Here is a 13,828-nt window from a genome sequence, read left to right on the forward strand (position 1 = left end):
TGTGGGTCCCGTAATTTCACCTATGCTACACTGTATGTAGTATGTATACAGTAGGTCTATGTAATATACATAATGACAATATTTTCTGTGCGAATGTTTTAACGTGCGTGCACGTGGCGTTTATTGTACGGATAATTAACTCGTCAAAATGACGAGTTTAAATCTAATTTATAATTGTTACTGAACAAATTCCTAGCATCAACAGTTCAACCTCTCACGTCATTATGATCGAAACAAAATGAGTGGCAATATAAGGAAGACATAAACATATCACTTGCTGTGTTATGCTAATTTGTAATTAGCATTTTGGTAGGCTGACTGGTGGCTTAAAAGATAGATGAATTATCTAAATAGTGCGGACGCAGTTGGCAACGATACGTAATAGAATCATATATAAATTATATTCCGTGATAATTGAATCCTTAGATGTCGTTAGTAAGTAAATTGTTGTTATACACATTTTATTTTTTAAGTAATTAAAACTAATCACGTGTAATAGTAGTTAGATTCCAGTTTATTCACCTTGTCCCATTTGTGTTCATTCATTAGTACACAACAATACATTACGACCCTTTGCGCATGTGTACAAATCAATCTGCTTTATGATTGCTGTGGCTTATGTTGGTGCTATTGGACGAATAGAAAGAGGTCGTCATACTATAGTATAATAGTATGAAGTATTTAAACTGGATTTGAATGAACATTCAATAAACTACAAAGGATTTACAGAATGTGTGGATTCAAGTGGATTAAACAACGTGGTACTGATACGTTTAATCATAGTATTAGAAATGAAATGTTTAATTATTAGTAGGAAACTTAGAATTTTGCATTTACAGTATATATCACCACAGGCGCCAAACATTAATTTTGAACCACCCGGGTGAAATTCTGAAAATGAATTAAATAATATATAATATACATATATTTCTTTTTATATTTCTTTTTTATATGTTTCTTATTTGACTTACAGATGTAGATCAATAAATATAAATTATACAATTCATCATTAAAATATATATTTGTTTAAATGGAAACAAACAACTCATCAGCTACACTTAGAGTATAGACTTTTACAAATTAGTTGTATTGTCTTTAGTAACTCTCTTTTTTTTATGCTTGCATTATTTACGTTTATGCACAAAATAAAAATGATAACATACCGTATTCAGAATGAATTTATTCAATGTCGATGTATAGTAAGAAGACACAAAGACAAAAGACCAAACAAAAATCAACGGGACATTAAATATAAATAGCGATAATTAATAACATAGATTAAATATTATAGGCCCATTGTGTATCAACATATCGTGTATGAGAGTGAATGTCCTTTTTAACTGAATAATTAGGAGTTCGTGTTATAAATTATTTTACATGGTTATTTTGTACTATAAAATTGGTTAGTGCATGGGCGATTTGATTTTTTGCCCACCACGTGGAACTCAGTTCTAACAGTTTGGAAATAACTATTCCAGATCTATTTTAATTTGAACAGGGAAATAACATTTCAAAGTCATAGTACTATAACTGTATTCATCCCCCACTGTGGGATGTTATGCGTATTTAACTGATTACGAAGCACATGGTACACCTGGTCCTATCTTTGACAAAAGTCTCACCTCCACAATTGAGGCAAAAATAGACGACGCGTCTGAAGGGCCTACAAACTTTTTGTTGAATATGCCGGACGAACCAAACGACAAATCTAAGCCAAACGACCAACAAACATCGGATGAGCAGTCTAGTACACTATAGAGAAGTTGTAGTAAGGAAACCTGTAAACAAAATGGAATACTAGCAAAATACTAGCAAAAAACCCGCATATTACCTGATATGTGTTAACCCAAAGAAGCTACCAAATTCGAAATGGGCATGTCAAAATTGCAAAATGGATATAAGCTAAAAAAGTTGAGTTTTACAGACAAATGGAAACAAAATTGCACTGAAAATGATCATATTAAGAAACGGCAAGCAAGTCTAGAGAAGAAGCAACAAATGACAAGCTTAAACGAAAAGATCAGCAATAACTTGAGGTTGATCTTGAACGTACGGCCGATTAAACACCTCCTTAGATATTATTATCACTAGCCTAGAGAGCCCTAATCCAATCCACAAAAACCTTATAATAGGGGACGTTATGCCCAGGGATATGGATAACTAATGGTTTAAGGACACTGATATCATAGTGAAACGATGTGCGGTTATCGAAGATATAACATGAACTACAGAAGTCCGCGAACTTAAATTAGTATGCAAATATAATTATAAAAGTTGGAACACACGATGTCTCAAATGGTAAGGAGGTAAAAGAATCCAGGAATCAATGGAAAAAATAATCACAATTGTCACCAACATCGAAGCTTTATATATCAGCAATTCCTTCACGACCAACAAAATGGATGATATTGGTGATTTCAGTACATGACTTGATACCTCCAATTTCAATATACAGAGAAATCATCCAGGCAACATGCCCAAGGTTCTACAAACAGAAATCCAAATACACGCCTCGGGAGACGAAAGAGGCATGGCTATTCTAATCAACAAGCAAGAAATGACAGTTACCAGCACTTATGGCTTCAAATAGTCGAACTATATTATGTATGAACCATGCTAGAAATGTTAACTAAATATGATCATTATAATTACAGAGTCCGAAAAAGAGACTAACAACTTAAATGTTCCCTGAACATGGAGGGCGCTAGATTTGAGCAACTAAATCAAGAGGGTTTATATTTGGACATTTCAATATTTTTTTTCCTATTAGGTTAAGACAGAAACTATAGAATCTGAATCCTCATATGAATATTCATGATGTGACGGCAAAGGGTGTCTAGAAAACTCAGATCTAGAAAACTCAGATCTCAGTTTTCTAGATCTAGAAAACTCAGATATCTGACTTTTCTAGATTTAGAAAACTCAGATATCTGACTTTTCTAGATCTTGTTGTGATCTTGATGTTCCAGCTAGGCCTACTAATCTAAGAGCCCAACTAAGCTAGGCCTAGAAACGTCTGACGAGAGAACCTTCGACGCGAGCTACTTAGGTAGTGCATTCTTTTTCTCTTGTTATTATAATTAACCTTAATAGAACGCACATTTAAGACAAGAAATGGCCTGATTTAGCACAAGCAAATTTAATTCAAGAAAGTATAACAGAAAATAAAATCGATGTAAAAAAACAGTAATTTGTAATAATAATGGCGATGTCCTCTATAAAGCTAAGGACATCGCAAATGAAATTAACAAATGATTCTCAAATATAGGTCCACATCTTGCATCACAAAATGCTTGAGCCGATAAATGTTATAAATTATGATGAAATCGATATTTTCACCGAAAATAATTTTGAATTCGAGCACATCATATGTGAATTTGTATTTAAATACTTATATTAAATAATATTTCAAAAAAACAATAATCATAATAATTTACCAACGTGCATTTTAAAAATGTCTGCCTCGATCATATTCCCAATTATTACAAGCATAATAAACTCTTTCACAAGAGTAAATTCCCAAATACGTGGAAAATAGCAAAGGTGACGTCAATTTTTAAGAATGGTAACAAAACTAACCATAATAACTATCGTCCCATATCCGTCCTACATATACTTTCAAAAATAATTGAACGAGTCGTTTTTTAAATCAAGTTTATGCCTTTTTTAATAACAATAATCTATTATGTATAAATAAATCAGGTTTTCGACCATCATACTCAACATCTGCTACACTTACAAACGTGACGGACGACTGGTATAGTGCAGTAGACAGGGTATGCTGGTCACAACCCGATTTTAAACAGGCCTTTGCTGCGGTAAACCATAACATACTATTAAGCAAATTGAGACTTTATGGTCTAAGAATATATGTATTTAAATGGTTCGAGAGCTATCTGACTGAGCGAAAACAATTCACAAATGTGAATAATACATTGTATGACTATACACACATCCAAGTGTCTCAGTGGTCAATCGTGGGTCCACTTGCTTTCCTCTTGTATATAAATGACCTATTGAAGGTTGTACAAAATTGCAAAATAAATGTATATTGACGATACTATAATCCATTGTGCTTTAAAAAATGAAAATAAAATATTCTAAAGTATAAATGAAGAGCTTATACAAATCCACGATTGGCTAAAAAAGATTAAAGTCTGAGTGTATGTTGATCGGATCGACAAACCGATTGGCAACTACCAAAGAAAAAAATAGATCTGTTAATATAGATAATAATGTTGTAATACGCGTTCGATATTGCAAACATCTCGGTATCATAATCTATATATAAATTTACGTAAGGGCAAAATTCGGTAAATCGCACGTTATTTCTAGAATGTTTACTCGATGGTATATAAAGTTGGTTCGTACTTTCGATACTGATTTTAACCACCTGATGTAACCCTGTTTACTAATTAAATTGAGTTCGATAATTAGTTATTGACAATTAAAACGAATTTAGGTTCAACGATTTGCCCCAAATTGGGGTGTTTTCCGATCGTGGTATACACTGTCTAATGCATGTCCATCTTGAAAAATACCCGCATACAATAATACGAGGATGATTCGCATTTTCCTATCTCCTCCTACGATAATTGTTTTTAGTGGCTGAAAACCGGTTGAACAGCTCGAGTACAGCATCATAATGTTGAAGACAGGCCGATTTACTTTAAAAAAATACTATTTTGATAGATTTAATATACGTTTATACAAATGTATTGATTTGCAATGAATGGAACATTCCAAATTATTTGGTTTAACCATGCTTGCATACCTCCATGGTTTAACACAAGTAGGTAAATTTATGGGACCTTGGAGAATAAACATAAATAGTATTGTAATGCTATACAATACTGTAAATCGGTATTAACCACTTTTGATCGCCATTTGAATCGCAAAGTTCTTATTGTGTGTGTTTGTACTGTTATATATAATATAAACAAATATACTAATAAACTTTATTACTATGAGTGTGGGTAGCCCCTACTTTTAGATTATAAACACATAATAATATAATATTTTATTACTGACAGTTGCTTCTCAACGTTTGTATTAATTAATAATTACAAAAAATATAAACGTACTTTACTATTTCAATCGACTATGACAGTGACAATTTTAACAAAGTTATTAAATCGGAAATGTTTTACTCTATTTAGTGGTATATTATTTAAAAACCTATAAAAAGAATATTTCGTTACTGAGTGGATAATAAAGAAAAATAAAGAATAATTTAATATAAAGAATATATTAAAAAATTGTTCCTCTTTGTAACTATCCTCATCCCCAACCCTCAACCCTAATGTTAGATACAAAACACAAATTGGGTTTTTTTAAATGAGTCCAAATCAAAAATTTGGACTCATTTTGTGACAAGTTTCTCTTTCGGAAGTAATTCCCAGGGTGCTAATTTTAGTTGACTACATAAATCATTGTGTCTATTTATTTGTTTCTGTAAACGACAATGTTTTATAGTCATGCAGTACGTACATTTGAAATCGCCAGTTTTTTTACGCTGATATTACTATGTATTCGAGAACCATCTGTGGGCACGACCTAGATGGTACGCGAGCGAAGCGAGCGTACCATCTAGTAGACGAAAATTTATCATGGAGAAATCAAATTCAATAATTCGCGGTAAAGCTCTAAAAGGACTGGGCATGCTCAGATGATGTAAATATTATTATCCACACAAAAATAAAAAAATAAAAAGAAATATTGCACACTGTAATGTAGTACCTCACTTGAGTTACTGTAAGATTATTTGGTGAAATATAGTAGTCAAAACAGAACAGCTGCACGAATCGGTTTTTTAATATCACCAACTTGTGTAAAAACAATCAATGTTGAGTTGTGCTATTTACATCAGTCTCGTGAATAAATAAAGTTTATATATAAAACACATAACATACAAAGCAACGACTTTTCTCTTTGTAATATTGTTTTTAATAATGCACACTGTCATAATCTGTTATAAATGTGTAAATCTGTGGATTGTGTAAATCATGGTATTTGTGATAGTGTGAAGTCTGCCATTTTTCACAATGATGTTGATACTTTATTTAATTTGTTAAAACCTTTTGATTTTCTTTTTGCTGGACCGTGTAAAATTTAAATCAAATGTGTTTTTTTTAATTGTACAATTACTGTTTTACTATGTTCTCCTAAGGGAGGTGAATAAATTTGAACTTGAATTGAATTTGAATATAATTTTATCTGGTTTTATTTTATGTATTGTCTATCTTGTTACTCTTCGCCATTACTTGTGATTGAACAACAACAACTTTTTGTATAGTTTAAATCGAGCAGATTTTGTAACAATTTCTATATTTCTGTATTAACTAAATTATAAATGGGTGATGAGTTTGATTAATTTTATTACTGTATTGTTTATCTTGATTTCTCATTTTTATTTTGTATTTGTTATTTTAACAGAAAATAAAATCGATGTAAAAAAACAGTAATTTGTAATAATAATGGCGATGTCCTCTATAAAGCTAAGGACATCGCAAATGAAATTAACAAATGATTCTCAAATATAGGTCCACATCTTGCATCACAAAATACTTGAGCCGATAAATGTTATAAATTATGATGAAATCGATATTTTCACCGAAAATAATTTTGAATTCGAGCACATCATATGTGAATTTGTATTTAAATACTTATATTAAATAATATTTCAAAAAAACAATAATCATAATAATTTACCAACGTGCATTTTAAAAATGTCTGCCTCGATCATATTCCCAATTATTACAAGCATAATAAACTCTTTCACAAGAGTAAATTCCCAAATACGTGGAAAATAGCAAAGCTGACGTCAATTTTTAAGAATGGTAACAAAACTAACCATAATAACTATCGTCCCAAATCCGTCCTACATATACTTTCAAAAATAATTGAACGAGTCGTTTTTTAAATCAAGTTTATGCCTTTTTTAATAACAATAATCTATTATGTATAAATAAATCAGGTTTTCGACCATCATACTCAACATCTGCTACACTTACAAACGTGACGGACGACTGGTATAGTGCAGTAGACAGGGTATGCTGGTCACAACCCGATTTTAAACAGGCCTTTGCTGCGGTAAACCATAACATACTATTAAGCAATTGAGACTTTATGGTCTAAGAATATATGTATTTAAATGGTTCGAGAGCTATCTGACTGAGCGAAAACAATTCACAAATGTGAATAATACATTGTATGACTATACACACATCCAAGTGTCTCAGTGGTCAATCGTGGGTCCACTTGCTTTCCTCTTGTATATAAATGACCTATTGAAGGTTGTAAAAATTGCAAAATAAATGTATACTGACGATACTATAATCCATTGTGCTTTAAAAAATGAAAATGAAATATTCCAAAGTATAATTGAAGAGCTTATACAAATCCACGATTGGCTAAAAAATAATAAAGTCTGAGTGTATGTTGATCGGATCGACAACCCGATTGGCAACTACCAAAGAAAAAAATAGATCTGTTAATATAGATAATAATGTTGTAATACGCGTTCGATATTGCAAACATCTCGGTATCATAATCTATATATAAATTTACGTAAGGTCAAAATTCGGTAAATCGCACGTTAATTCTAGAATGTTTACTCGATGGTATATAAAGTTGTTTCGTACTTTCGATACTGATTTTAACCACCTGATGTAACCCTGTTTACTAATTAAATTGAGTTCGATAATTAGTTATTGACAATTAAAACGAATTTAGGTTCAACGATTTGCCCCAAATTGGGGTGTTTTCCGATCGTGGTATACACTGTCTAATGCATGTCCATCTTGAAAAATACCCGCATACAATAATACGAGGATGATTCGCATTTTCCTATCTCCTCCTACGATAATTGTTTTTAGTGGCTGAAAACCGGAAAACAGCTCGAGTACAGCATCATAATGTTGAAGACAGGCCGATTTACTTTAAAAAAAATACTATTTTGATAGATTTAATATACGTTTATACAAATGTATTGATTTGCAATGAATGGAACATTCCAAATTATTTGGTTTAACCATGCTTGCATACCTCCATGGTTTAACACAAGTAGGTAAATTTATGGGCCCTTGGAGAATAAACATAAATAGTATTGTAATGCTATACAATACTGTAAATCGGTATTAACCACTTTTGATCGCCATTTGAATCGCAAAGTTCTTATTGTGTGTGTTTGTACTGTTATATATAATATAAACAAATATACTAATAAACTTTATTACTATGAGTGTCGGTAGCCCCTACTTTTAGATTATAAACACATAATAATATAATACTTTATTACTGACAGTTGCTTCTCAACGTTTGTATTAATTAATAATTACAAAAAATATAAACGTACTTTACTATTTCAATCGACTATGACAGTGACAATTTTAACAAAGTTATTAAATCGGAAATGTTTTACTCTATTTAGTGGTATATTATTTAAAAGCCTATAAAAAAAATATTTCGTTACTGAGTGGATAATAAAGAAAAATAAAGAATAATTTAATATAAAGAATATATTAAAAAATTGTTCCTCTTTGTAACTATCCTCATCCCCAACCCTCAACCCTAATGTTAGATACAAAACACAAATTGGGTTTGTTTAAATGAGTCCAAATCAAAAATTTGGACTCATTTTGTGACAAGTTTCTCTTTCGGAAGTAATTCCCAGGGTGCTAACTTTAGTTGACTACATAAATCATTGTGTCTATTTATTTGTTTCTGTAAACGACAATGTTTTATAGTCATGCGGTACGTACATTTTAAATCGCCAGTTTTTTTACGCTGAAATTACTATGTATTCGAGAACCATCTGTGGGCACGACCTAGATGGTACGCGAGCGAAGCGAGCGTACCATCTAGTAGACGAACATTTATCATGGAGAAATCAAATTCAATAATTCGCGGTAAAGCTCTAAAAGGACTGGGCATGCTCAGATGATGTAGATATTATTATCCACACAAAAATAAAAAAATAAAAAGAAATATTGCACACTGTAATGTAGTACCTCACTTGAGTTACTGTAAGATTATTTGGGGAAATATAGTAGTCAAAACAGAACAGCTGCTCGAATCGGTTTTTTAATATCACCAACTTGTGTAAAAACAATCAATGTTGAGTTGTGCTATTTACATCAGTCTCGTGAATAAATAAAGTTTATATATAAAACACATAACATACAAAGCAACGACTTTTCTCTTTGTAATATTGTTTTTAATAATGCACACTGTCATAATCTGTTATAAATGTGTAAATCTGTGGATTGTGTAAATCATGGTATTTGTGATAGTGTGAAGTCTGCCATTTTTCACAATGATGTTGATACTTTATTTAATTTGTTAAAACCTTTTGATTTTCTTTTTGCTGAACCGTGTAAAATTTAAATCAAATGTGTTTTTTTAAATTGTACAATTACTGTTTTACTATGTTCTCCTAAGGGAGGTGAATACATTTGAATTTGAATTGAATTTGAATATAATGATCTGGTTTTATTTTATTTATTGTCTATCTTGTTACTCTTCGCCATTACTTGTGATTGAACAACAACAACTTTTTGTATAGTTTAAATCGAGCAGATTTTGTAACAATTTCTATATTTCTGTATTAACTAAATTATAAATGGGTGATGAGTTTGATTAATTTTATTACTGTATTGTTTATCTTGATTTTCGCCTTATTTTTCCCATTTTTATTTTGTATTTGTTATTTTAACAGAAAATAAAATCGATGTAAAAAAACAGTAATTTGTAATAATAATGGCGATGTCCTCTATAAAGCTAAGGACATCGCAAATGAAATTAACAAATGATTCTCAAATATAGGTCCACATCTTGCATCACAAAATGCTTGAGCCGATAAATGTTATAAATTATGATGAAATCGATATTTTCACCGAAAATAATTTTGAATTCGAGCACATCATATGTGAATTTGTATTTAAATACTTATATTAAATAATATTTCAAAAAAACAATAATCATAATAATTTACCAACGTGCATTTTAAAAATGTCTGCCTCGATCATATTCCCAATTATTACAAGCATAATAAACTCTTTTACAAGAGTAAATTCCCAAATACGTGGAAAATTGCAAAGCTGACGTCAATTTTTAAGAATGGTAACAAAACTAACCATAATAACTATCGTCCCATATCCGTCCTACATATACTTTCAAAAATAATTGAACAAGTCGTTTTTAATCAAGTTTGTGCCTTTTTTAATAACAATAATCTATTATGTATAAATCAATCAGGTTTTCGACCATCATACTCAACATCTTCTACACTTACAAACGTGACGGACGACTGGTATAGTGCAGTAGACAGGGTATGCTGGTCGCAATCTGTTTACCCGATTTTAAACAGGCCTTTGCTGCGGTAAACCGTAACATACTATTAAGCAAATTGAGACTTATGGTCTAAGAATATATGTATTTAAATGGTTCGAGAGCTATCTGACTGAACGAAAGCAATTCACAAATGTGAATATAATACATTGTCTGACTATACACACATCCAAGTGTCTCAGTGGTCAATCGTGGGTCCACTTGCTTTCCTCTTGTATATAAATGACCTATTGAAGGTTGTACAAAATTGCAAAATAAATGTATATTGACGATACTATAATCCATTGTGCTTTAAAAAATGAAAATAAAATATTCTAAAGTATAAATGAAGAGCTTATACAAATCCACGATTGGCTAAAAAAGATTAAAGTCTGAGTGTATGTTGATCGGATCGACAAACCGATTGGCAACTACCAAAGAAAAAAATAGATCTGTTAATATAGATAATAATGTTGTAATACGCGTTCGATATTGCAAACATCTCGGTATCATAATCTATATATAAATTTAGGTAAGGGCAAAATTCGGTAAATCGCACGTTATTTCTAGAATGTTTACTCGATGGTATATAAAGTTGGTTCGTACTTTCGATACTGATTTTAACCACCTGATGTAACCCTGTTTACTAATTAAATTGAGTTCGATAATTAGTTATTGACAATTAAAACGAATTTAGGTTCAACGATTTTCCCCAAATTTGGGTGTTTTCCGATCGTGGTATACACTGTCTAATGCATGTCCATCTTGAAAAATACCCGCATACAATAATACGAGGATGATTCGCATTTTCCTATCTCCTCCTACGATAATTGTTTTTAGTGGCTGAAAACCGGTTGAACAGCTCGAGTACAGCATCATAATGTTGAAGACAGGCCGATTTACTTTAAAGGCCAGGTACGGGCAAAAAATTTCTATTGATCATACATTCCAATAATCATCGATCTATAGTTTCCCCTATGTTTCATAATTTTTGGGATTTTATTTGTGTTACACAAGCTTGTTGAAAATAAGCACTTTCTTATCAGTGGGGGGATAGTTCAAATTACACAGTAAAATCTCTATTCTTTTGTACACAAATTTTGTAAATAGAGAGGCATTTTAAAAAGCTATTAAAAATAAACGGTGTGGTAAAAAATGTTATCAGATGACTAAATATAGGTAATATAACTTGAATATTACATTTCTGGTATTTTTATTCAACTTCAGATTTTTATTTTCATGCTATAGCAAAAATTATCCACCGTATATCCACCATCTTTTTTCACTTTCTAGGTAGTCACCAGACATGTTATTACATTAGGTTAACTACCTAACTACTAAAAAAAACTCTTCCTGGTTTTTATGGAAGAATTTTGCCAAATTTTGTATTTGACCATATTAAGGGAAATTCATGTTTTTTCGTCTTGATTTCTGTTACAAATATTTGATTTATGTACAATTAACCAAATATTATATTTAAAATTCATGCCTCTACCTGAGCTTTAAAAAAATACTATTTTGATAGATTTAATATACGTTTATACAAATGTATTGATTTGCAATGAATGGAACATTCCAAATTATTTGGTTTAACCATGCTTGCATACCTCCATGGTTTAACACAAGTAGGTAAATTTATGGGACCTTGGAGAATAAACATAAATAGTATTGTAATGCTATACAATACTGTAAATCGGTATTAACCACTTTTGATCGCCATTTGAATCGCAAAGTTCTTATTGTGTGTGTTTGTACTGTTATATATAATATAAACAAATATACTAATAAACTTTATTACTATGAGTGTGGGTAGCCCCTACTTTTAGATTATAAACACATAATAATATAATACTTTATTACTGACAGTTGCTTCTCAACGTTTGTATTAATTAATAATTACAAAAAATATAAACGTACTTTACTATTTCAATCGACTATGACAGTGACAATTTTAACAAAGTTATTAAATCGGAAATGTTTTACTCTATTTAGTGGTATATTATTTAAAAACCTATAAAAAGAATATTTCGTTACTGAGTGGATAATAAAGAAAAATAAAGAATAATTTAATATAAAGAATATATTAAAACATTTTTCCTCTTTGTAACTATCCTCATCCCCAACCCTCAACCCTAATGTTAGATACAAAACACAAATTGGGTTTGTTTAAATGAGTCCAAATCAAAAATTTGGACTCATTTTGTGACAAGTTTCTCTTTCGGAAGTAATTCCCAGGGTGCTAATTTTAGTTGACTACATAAATCATTGTGTCTATTTATTTGTTTCTGTAAACGACAATGTTTTATAGTCATGCAGTACGTACATTTGAAATCGCCAGTTTTTTTACGCTGAAATTACTATGTATTCGAGAACCATCTGTGGGCACGACCTAGATGGTACGCGAGCGAAGCGAGCGTACCATCTAGTAGACGAAAATTTATCATGGAGAAATCAAATTCAATAATTCGCGGTAAAGCTCTAAAAGGACTGGGCATGCTCAGATGATGTAAATATTATTATCCACACAAAAATAAAAAAATAAAAAGAAATATTGCACACTGTAATGTAGTACCTCACTTGAGTTACTGTAAGATTATTTGGGGAAATATAGTAGTCAAAACAGAACAGCTGCTCGAATCGGTTTTTTAATATCACCAACTTGTGTAAAAACAATCAATGTTGAGTTGTGCTATTTACATCAGTCTCGTGAATAAATAAAGTTTATATATAAAACACATAACATACAAAGCAACGACTTTTCTCTTTGTAATATTGTTTTTAATAATGCACACTGTCATAATCTGTTATAAATGTGTAAATCTGTGGATTGTGTAAATCATGGTATTTGTGATAGTGTGATACTTTATTTAATTTGTTAAAACCTTTTGATTTTCTTTTTGCTGGACCGTGTAAAATTTAAATCAAATGTGTTTTTTTTAATTGTACAATTACTGTTTTACTATGTTCTCCTAAGGGAGGTGAATAAATTTGAACTTGAATTGAATTTGAATATAATTTTATCTGGTTTTATTTTATGTATTGTCTATCTTGTTACTCTTCGCCATTACTTGTGATTGAACAACAAAAACTTTTTGTATAGTTTAAATCGAGCAGATTTTGTAACAATTTCTATATTTCTGTATTAACTAAATTATAAATGGGTGATGAGTTTGATTAATTTTATTACTGTATTGTTTATCTTGATTTTCGCCTTATTTTTCCCATTTTTATTTTGTATTTGTTATTTTAACAGAAAATAAAATCGATGTAAAAAAAACAGTAATTTGTAATAATAATGGCGATGTCCTCTATAAAGCTAAGGACATCGCAAATGAAATTAACAAATGATTCTCAAATATAGGTCCACATCTTGCATCACAAAATGCTTGAGCCGATAAATGTTATAAATTATGATGAAATCGATATTTTCACCGAAAATAATTTTGAATTCGAGCACATCATATGTGAATTTGTATTTAAATACTTATATTAAATAATA

General features: G+C 30.7%; 1 protein-coding gene and 1 long non-coding RNA gene across 2 annotated transcripts in view; both read left to right on the forward strand.

Annotated features, from left to right (window-relative positions):
* The window catches only part of LOC144841972 (serine hydroxymethyltransferase, mitochondrial-like), a 67,721-nt gene that overhangs the window by 13,017 nt on the left and 40,876 nt on the right, over window positions 1–13,828 (forward strand). The window lies entirely within an intron of this gene.
* The window catches only part of LOC144842179 (uncharacterized), a 42,764-nt gene continuing 29,302 nt past the window's right edge, over window positions 367–13,828 (forward strand). The window contains exon 1 of the long non-coding RNA XR_013612093.1: window positions 367–435. This is a non-coding gene — a long non-coding RNA (uncharacterized LOC144842179). The remainder of the gene's footprint in view (window positions 436–13,828) is intronic.

This window comes from Antedon bifida, chromosome 1, assembly GCF_963402885.1.
Source record: "Antedon bifida chromosome 1, ecAntBifi1.1, whole genome shotgun sequence".
Taxonomy (NCBI): Eukaryota; Metazoa; Echinodermata; class Crinoidea; order Comatulida; family Antedonidae; genus Antedon; species Antedon bifida.